The following is a 10,063-nucleotide window of genomic DNA, read 5'->3' as shown; positions in this document are numbered from 1 at the left end:
CCTTTGATTGTGTTTGTGAACTTGTGGATCTTGTGTTGCTATTCTAGTGGATGTGTAATTAGGTATTGTTAGAGTGAATTCCTCTTTGTGTTTTTTGGTGTTCATCCCTTTTCCCCTCCAAGTGTGAAAAGATCCATCTTAGGGTTTCACCCTACAACAACTTCCTTCAATATTTGCTTCGAACCCACTGTCGGAACTTGGATGATAGTCACCCACCTTTGTGGAAACTAGAACCCTCATAGGAATTTTATATAGGCCCTTGTTTATACCTCACCAGGGTGGCAAGAAGCTGCACACTGAAACAACTTTTGTTGAGACATGTAGCCCTCTTTGCTCCTTTTCTTATAATTTACCCTGGCTAAGTGAGTGAAGATGCAACACCAATAGTAGTGTTGTAGGGTGAAACCCTAGGGAAGATCTTTCACACTTGGAGGGGGGAAATTGATGAACAAAATCACTCAAACATATCCAAATCACACATCCACTAGAGTAGCATACATGAGATCCACAAGTATACAAGAACAATTCAAGGAAAATAGCACTAGGATAAAGTTCTTCCCACTCCCTAGAGAGGTGAGGTCCTGGTGATGATCTTCTGCAGGAGGGCTTGATCACTACTAGGAAAAGGGCTATAGATAATATGGACACTAATGGCGCACCACATACAGGTGCGCCATTAGTAATATATTAATGGTGCACCTGGTGTGTGGTGCGCCATTAGTAGTTTTGAAATTAAAAATAATAATAATAATTGTTACTAATGGCGCACCATGGGATAGTGTGCCATTACTAGTTGACATAGTAATGGCGCACCACACCCACCGTGCGCCATTAGTAGTTCTGAAAAAATTTAAATTTTTTTTGTTAGTAATGGCGTGCCCACTAACTTTTTTTCAAGTTGATAGTGCGCCATTACTAAGTTTTTTTCAAAAAAACAATTCATTTTTTTTCAAAACTAGTAATGGCGCACCGTGTGTGGTGCGCCATTACTAGTTGAACTAGTAATGGCGCACCACGCCCACAGTGCGACATTACTAACTTGGCCCAAAAATTCCACCGAATGCACCCCCCCCCATGGACCGCCTTTTCAGTTTAAAAAAATAAAAGAAAATGATGGAAATGTCAAAAAAATAAAATAAGTTTCCCATGTGATATGTGGTCAACTTGTTGGGAAAATTTACAAATATGAATTTCGACTTTATTTGCAAAATCTCTCTGGAATTTGTAAAATGGGCATAACTTTTGCATACGAACTCAGATTAAAAAGTTTTTTATATGAAAAATCATCTACTCGAAAAGTTATAGCAGAATTTAACTGGGGGAACCCCGTTAAACATTTTCAAAATCCCCAAAAACCTAACAGAAAAAAGTTATGGGGCTTTTAAGATCTAGAGGGAAAAAAGGAAAAAAAATTCAAACTTACTAGTGCCGCACCGTTTGCTAGGTGCGCCACTAGTAACAGAAAAAAAATTGGTTTCAAATTTTTTTTTGAATTTTTTTTCAAAATATGATACGTAATATGACTGGGAAGTTTGAAATATTTTTTCAAAATTTCATCATACTCATGAACATGAACAAAGTCCTAGACATCAACAAGGTTTAATAGGATTGATATGATAGATATATCAACAAGTGCCTGTGAAGTGAGCTAGTGCTGGGGTTGGATAGAACTATGAAATTAAGCATGCTCGGGCTAGAGTAGTGTGAGGATGGGTGACCTTCCGAGAAGTTTGACCATAGAGTGCGATTTGACTTGAGATTAAGCATATTGACCCGAGATTAAGCCATAGTGACCAGAGATTAAGAAATAAATGAAAAAAATTGGAATTTTTTTAGTTTTTTTTAAAAAATTGTTACTAATGGCACACTTCTATGTGGTGCACCATTAGTATACCAGATACTAATTGCGCACCATTGGCTATACTAATGGCGCACCTGTGGTGTGCCATTAGTAGCGAAAACAGGTGCGCCACTAGCAGCCCTTTTTCTAGTAGTGGATAATCGACTAGGGTTCTTCCCAAGAGGGGCCTTGATCTCCAAGAGGAGGGTAAGTGATGTAGGGTGGAATCCTAGATGGCCGATCTTTCACGAAAGGAGCGGATCCCGCGAAGAATATGAAGAACACGAGGGGAAACATGAGAGAATCACTCAAACCAACAAGAACAATCACACATGTGCTAGATCCTCGAAACACAAAGAGAGATACACGATCCAAATTCAACAAAGGACGATACAAAGGGTAACCGGTACTTCTCCGTGAGGAGGTCTTGATGGTCTTCTCTATGAGGAGGTCTTGAATCCAACATGGATCTTCTCCGTAGAGGGGCCGCAGTCTCTCTCGCTAGTGGCGCACCTGTAGTGCACCATTAGTAGCGAAAACAGGTGCGCCACTAGCAGCCCTTTTTCTAGTAGTGGATAATCCACTAGGGTGCTTCCCAAGAGGGGCCTTGATCTCCAAGAGGAGGGTAAGTGATGTAGGGTGGAACCCTAGATGGCCGATCTTTCACGAAAGGAGCGGATCCCACGAAGAATATGAAGAACACGAGGGGAAACACGAGAGAATCACTCAAACCAACAAGAACGATCCCACATGTGCTAGATCCTCGAAACACAAAGAGAGATACACGATCCAAATTCAACAAAGGACGATACAAAGGGTAACCGGTACTTCTCCATGAGAAGGTCTTGATGGTCTTCTCTGTGAGGAGGTCTTGAATCCAACATGGATCTTCTTCGTAGAGGGGCCGCAGTCTCTCTCGTGGAGTAGATTCGATGTGGATGAGCGAGGCTCTATCTCTAATATGAGCTATCACAATGCTAACCCTCAAATGGAGGAGGTGGAGGACTATATATAGTCTAGAGCCATGAAGGGGTAAGTGGGAGAGGGATACAAAGCCAAAGGCCCGGCTGCGCAGAGGCAGGTACCGGTCGTCCGGTGGCTCAGGAAGGACCGGTCGTCTGCTAGTCGCCGGGCGTCCGCTAAAGAGGTTCTATGAAGAGGCACCAGACGTTCGGTGTCTTCGGCCTTCCGTTAATATTACCGGTCATCCGGTGGGGGCCGGACGTCTGCTCGCTGGGAGGTGTTGTAGCTGGCGTTGGTTGTGCTTCAGGCACTGGTCGTCCGGTGGAGGCCGGACGTCCGCTCGCTGGAGCTTCTTTGGTAGCTGCTTGTACATGGTGTCTGTTGGGGATATTACCACTGGGTGTAAACCGGCCTACTTGGGCCGGGTTAACTTCATAGTGGTATAAGCAGGTGAAGGCCCAAGGCCTATAGTCGGTTTAGAATCTGTAGCTATAAAACCGACCTGATGTATAACTTGTATTGTAAGTTAGGAATAGAGAGATACCGACCGGGATACGAATATGAACCGGCTGGGACTCTATGGACCGACGGGCGTCACCCGTGTATATAAGGGGACGGCCCGGCGGCGGTTCAAGGGGGACAACCACAACTCGGGCCTAGGCAAAGCTTGTTTGCTCCCTAGCCATCGAGACCACATCAATTCCATCACAACTAGACGTAGGCTTTTACCTTCATCGAAGGGGCCGAACTAGTATAAACCCCACGTGTCTTTGTGTCTGCTTTAACCCCTTCAAGTAAACTCGTAGCGATGGCTCCACGACTAAGTCCTTTCACTAGGACATTTGCCGTGACAAATCCACGACAGTTGGCACCCACCGTGGGGCTATCGCACGATGGTTTGACGATCTTGGAGGGCAAGCTCAAAGGACTCGAAGGCTATGTTGTGGGCCGGATGACCAAGAGTCGTCGGGGCAGGATCTACATCGATGATGCAGGATGGGGTCCTGAGGCCGATTCAATTGAGTATGGTTACCGGGTCCCCTTTGGCAGCGTACACGTCTTCATCGGCAAGATCGGTGAGCCTGGGCCTGAGCCGGACATCTACACCGACCCCGTCGAGACGGCTCAGCGTGCGAGATTTACTCAGGTTAAACCGGCCATGAAGCGTGCCTTCGTTGGAGTCATCTACGGAGGAGAGCGCGAGGACGAATCAGAGCACGATAGCGAGACCGTCGTCTATTCTGGCGACGAGTCCTCGACCGGAGAGACCGAGTCGCTATACCGGATGCAAGACGATCAGGTTAGGGGTTGTTCCGATGGCGACAGTATTCCGGACCCCCCAGGCCAGATCAACCGGGTTGGAATATTCATGGCTGGCACCCAGGCGGCGAATTATTCTTCGACTGCCGCAACAATGCTCTCCGGATCCGCAGTGGCAGCGGCAGCAGGGGCAGGAGGCCTTGTGCGCCCGCCGGTTCAAGTTCTATCTGATCTGGTTGACGCACTGGCCGCGCTTATGGCAAAGGATGACCCGGCGGATCAAGATGCTCATAATGCAGAAATCGCGAAGGTGAGAGAGCAGATCGTGCAAGCCAAAGCGGATCTGGCAGCAGAAAAAGACCGGATGGCCGCAGAGTGGGCCGCTTTGGACGCACATGCCTATAAACTCATGCTTGACCAGAATGCATCACAGGAGGTTTTAAAGCGAAAGCACATATCACGCCTGCCGTTAGGGTTTGACCCCCGAAATCTCTTTCACACTCCGGGATCTGGACCCAGTAATCCATCGCGGTACCAGGAAACAAACCGGATTGAGGCGCCAGGGCCAGGAGCGACGGTCCAACCTCGCCTGATGGATCCCCCTCACCAAAATATTGCGGTGCCTCCACCGGTCCAGACGCCCCCGGGTCATTATTCGAATCCTATGGACAACCTTGTTGCGGCCGCAACACGGTTAGAGGCCATCCCAGTCGAAGGGGATTCTCCGCAAGCAGTAGAAACGCGCCGGGTTAAGGAGCTTCTCCGGACTGCGCTGATGCAGCAGGAGGCATACTCATACAGCCGTGATCGAATTCATTCTACGCCCCGTCCGAGCCGGACTTACAGCAGGCGCATAGATGAACCGGCCATATCAAGCAATGCGCACGGCCGTGAAGCGGCCCGTGGTGATGACCCGGCAGGTGGTGTTGCCGATGCTCGGGATGCGGTGAACTGGGCCTGGGCACAAAGGGAGGCCGAGTTAGCAGCACAGGATAATGCGGGCCAACTTACACCGGTTCGTTCTGCCGCCTTTGCCGGACCAGGAATCACATCCGCTCTGGGAGTGCCTTGCTTGATCCCTGCTTTACGTAGTGTGCGCCTGCCTAAAGATTTCAAGGGCCCACGCAAGGTGCCAAATTATACCGCTGATTTACCCCCTGAAGCGTGGATAGAGAGTTATGAGATGGCCATGGAAATGCTGGATGTGGATGAGGCTGCATGTGCAAAATATTTCACCATGATGCTCGAGGGCACGGCTCGTACTTGGTTAAAGAGCCTACCGCCCAATTCTATCAGCTCTTGGGCCCAGTTGCGGAGCCGGTTTATACAGAATTTCAAGGATACATGTAAGCAGCCCAAGTCCATAGTAGACCTGGCGGCTTGTGTCCAGGAAGAAGGAGAATCAACGACCCATTGGGTGCGCCGCGTTTCGGAAATTTTGCACTCGTCTGACAGGATTAATGCTGACTCTGCGGTCTTAACTCTGGAAGGCAACTGCCGGTTTGAGCCTCTAAAACTGAAACTGGGATGCATGAAGCGACTCTGTAATGACATGGGAACCCTCATGGCTGCCTTAGTGAAGTATGCCGATTCGGACAGTACCAAGGATCCCGAGCTTAATGATAATGAAGCAGGGAAGGGAAAGAAGGATAGCAACTGCAAACAACAGCAGAATAAACTAGCGGGTCATGGAAACGGAGGCAAGCGCAAGGCAGACGGCAGCGTGGACTTTGTGGCCAACACTAACACACAGGACAGGGGGCAGCGGCGTAGAGGTAAAGCGGCAAATCATAACGGGGCTCCCTATCCTAATGCAAGCCGTTTGAACTATTTGTTGAATCAGCCTTGCCCAAAGCACAGGACGAAGGAGGCACCGGCTAGCCATCTTTGGAAAGATTGCTACATCATGCAGGAGTTCAAGAACTCTAATGCTTTCCGGTATGATCACGGATCAGGTGGCGGTTCAGGATCCGGTTTCAGCGGGCCGGATCACGATGGGGTTTCCGGTTCAGGACGTAATCAGGGCGGTCACAACTACCAGAATAATCAGAACAGCCAGCAGCAGCAGCAGCAGTCAGGCTATCAGAGCCAGCCAAAGCAGTTGAGCAATGGGCAATACCATGTCTTCACAACGGGCTTGGATAAGCGTGACCGAAAACTCCACCAACGAGCGGTGAATTCTGTTGAACCGGCCTTACCGCGTTACTTACGCTGGTCAGAGCAGCCCATCGTGTGGAGCAGAGAAGATCACCCGCCCCGGGTTGATAATCCGGGTCAGTTAGCATTAGTGGTGGACCCTCAGGTGGGGGGTTATAAATTCACCAAGGTACTCATGGATGGAGGAAGCAGTATTAACATACTATATTATGAGACATTCAGGCGCATGGGACTGACAGACAAGGATCTCAGACCGTCGAACACGGTATTCCATGGTGTTGTGCCAGGCAAATCTGCATATCTTGTTGGTAAAATAGCTCTAGATGTGGTTTTTGGAGACGAGCACGACTCCCGGTCAGAAAAATTGAGCTTCGAAGTGGTGAAGATCCAAAGCCCGTATCACGCCTTGTTTGGGCGACCGGCTTATGCCAAGTTCATGGCGCGGCCTTGTTATATCTACTTACAGCTCAAGATGCCGGGTTACAAGGGGACGATAACGGTTCACGGGAACCGTAGGATCGCTTTGGAATGTGAAGAGGGTGATGCGGCTTATGCAGAGTCGGTCTGTGCCACGGAAGAGTTGAAGTATTATAAGGACAATGTCGATCCGTCGGATATGACCCCTTTAAAGAAGCCAACTACAGAGCATGATTCAGATCTGAAGTTCAAATCGGCAGCTGAGACCAAGCTTGTTGACTTCGTGCCCGGCGATTCATCCAAGCAGTTCACTATCAGTGCCAACCTGGATCCCAAATAGGAAAGCACGCTCATCGAGTTCATCCGTGAGAATCGGGACATTTTTGCATGGAAGCCGTCTGACATGCCAGGTGTACCGAGGGAACTCGCTGAGCACACTCTTAATGTGGATCCTAAGTATAAACCAGTGAAACAGTTCCTCCGCCGGTTTAACGAAGAAAGACGCAAAGCCATTGGAGAGGAAGTGGCCAGGCTTTTAGCAGCTGGTTTTATTATTAAGGTGTTCCATCCAGAGTGGCTTGCTAATCTGGTGTTAGTTCTTAAGAAAAACGGCACTTGGCGTATGTGTGTGGATTATACAGATCTTAACAAAGCCTGTCCGGCAGACCCTTTTGCTCTCCCCCGTATTGATCAAATCATTGATGCCACGACGGGTTGCGAGCGTTTGAGTTTTTTGGATGCATACTCTGGATATCATCAGATCAAGATGGCGGTTAAGGACCAGGAGAAAACAACATTCATTACTCCCTTTGGAGCCTTCTGCTATGTATCTATGCCCTTCGGGCTCAAGAGTGCCCAAGCCACCTATCAACGGTGTGTACAGAATTGCCTGCATGAGCAGATCGGCCGCAATGTGCACGCATATGTGGATGATATTGTAGTAAAATCAAGGCAGAAGGAGACACTGGTGGATGATTTGAAGGAGACCTTTGATAACTTGCGAGCTTACAGGATGATGCTTAATCCGGCCAAGTGTGTTTTTGGTGTTCCAGCAGGCAAGTTACTGGGTTTCTTGGTGTCTAACAGAGGAATTGAGGCTAATCCGGAGAAGATTACGGCTATTACATCTCTAGCTAAACCGGAGTGTATCAACGATGTTCAGCGTTTGGCGGGCCGAATCGCTGCGCCGAGCCGGTTTATCAGCCGCCTCGGGGAGAAGGCTATCCCTTTGTACCAAATGCTGAGGAAGACAGACAATTTCGTCTGGAGTCCAGCTGCTGACAAGGCATTTGAGGATCTGAAGCGGCAGTTAGCAAATCCGCCTGTTCTTGCAGCTCCGGTCGACAAGGAGCCGCTATTATTATACGTAGCGGCTAATGCTCGGGCAGTTAGCGTGGCTATTGTGGTAGAGCGCAAAGAGGCAGGCAAGGAATATCCGGTTCAGCGGCCGGTTTATTATATCAGTGAGGTGCTGATTGAATCCAAGCAAAGGTATCCGCATTGGCAGAAGCTGGTCTATGGGGTTTTTATGGCCAGTCGGAAGTTGAAGCAGTATTTTCAAGGGCACCCCATCACAGTGGTCAGTTCAGCTCCCTTGGGTGATATTATACAGAATCGGGAGGCGACTGGCCGGATTGCCAAGTGGGCTATAGAGCTGGGGCCGCACGGACTGAAGTACGTGCCTCGGACGGCAGTGAAGTCTCAAGCACTTGTTGATTTCATCAATGATTGGACAGAATTACAGGCACCAGAGGAGAAGCCGGATCACACATATTGGACTATTCATTTTGACGGATCCAGGCAATTGGAAGGCTCGGGGGCTGGAGTCGTATTAACTTCCCCACGAGGTGATAAGTTTTGTTATGTTCTCCGCTTAATGTTCCCTTGTACTAATAATGCAGCTGAGTATGAAGCCTTGCTCCATGGTCTGCGGATGGCTAAAGAGATGAATTTAAGCCGGGTTAAGTGTTTTGGTGACTCGGACCTAGTGGCTTAACAGGTGTCTGGCACTTGGGATTCTAAAGACCCGCTCATGGCTGCGTATCGTCGGGAAGTGGATAATATTGCAGGTTGTTTCAAGGGTTATCAAGTGGATCATGTGGACCTTCGGAAGAATGAAGCGGCGGATGCTTTAAGCCGGTTGGGCTCTCAGCGTAAACCGGTCCCGCCTAACGTCTTTTTGGATGTGTTGCACAATCCGTCAGTCAAGCTCCCAGGTGAAGCGGATTTAGCTATTCTTGATCCGGAGTCTCAATTGGTGGCAGCCCTGCGTGTTATTCCGGATTGGACGGTTCCTTATCTTGTGTACATGACAAGGGGGGAGTTGCCAGAGGATGAGATTCTGGCCAGACAGATAGTCCGGCGATCCAAGTCTATGACAATTGTCAATGGTGAATTACATCATTGCAGTGTATCAGGGGCGTTTCAACGTTGTGTTTCTCCTGAGGAAGGCTGTGAAATCTTAAGAGAAATCCATGAAGGGGATTGTGGGCACCACACCGGTTCAAAGTCTCTGGTTGCAAAGGCGTTTCGTCACGGGTTCTACTGGTTGACAACACATGCTGACGCGGAGGATTTGGTTAAACGGTGTGATGGATGTCAGAAATTTTCAAGGCGTGCTCATGTGCCGGCTCAGGAATTGAGGATGATCCCAATAACATGGCCATTTGCAACTTGGGGGCTAGACATGGTTGGACCTTTTAAAAAAATCCAAGGATAAGAAAACTCACCTTTTGGTGGCAGTTGATAAATTTACCAAGTGGGTTGAAGCGGAGCCTGTCAGCAAATGTGATGCAGCAACAGCGGTACAGTTCATCAAGAAGGTGATTTTCCGGTTTGGTTTTCCACACAGTATCATTACCGATAATGGTACCAATTTATCCAAGGGTGCTATGAAGGAGTTCTGTGAACGTGAGCACATCCGACTTGATGTGTCGTCAGTAGCACACCCCCAGTCCAATGGACAGGCAGAACGAGCTAATCAGGAAATCTTGCGAGGCATCAAACCCCGGCTTTTGGTCCCATTGCAAAGAACGCCGGGATGTTGGGTTGAAGAGCTGCCATCTGTATTATGGAGTATCAATACTACGCCAAACCGGTCCACAGGATACACGCCATTTTTCATGGTCTATGGAGCAGAGGCAGTTCTCCCTAGTGACATCCGGCACGATTCGCCTCGTGTGGCAGCTTATGTTGAGGCAGACAATGAGACAGCACGACAAGATGCTTTGGACCTAATGGACGAAGAGCGTGATATAGCGGCTGCCCGTTCGGCGATTTACCAGCAAGATCTTCGTCGCTATCACAGTCGCCGGGTTAGAACCAGAACTTTTCAAGAAGGAGATTTGGTGCTTCAATTCATCCAAGATCAAACGGATATGCACAAGTTATCCCCACCTTGGGAGGGACCTTTCGTAGTCAGCAAGA

This window comes from Triticum aestivum, chromosome 7A (assembly GCF_018294505.1).
Source record: "Triticum aestivum cultivar Chinese Spring chromosome 7A, IWGSC CS RefSeq v2.1, whole genome shotgun sequence".
Lineage (NCBI taxonomy): Eukaryota > Viridiplantae > Streptophyta > Magnoliopsida > Poales > Poaceae > Triticum > Triticum aestivum.
Note: the sequence above shows the minus strand (reverse complement) of the source record.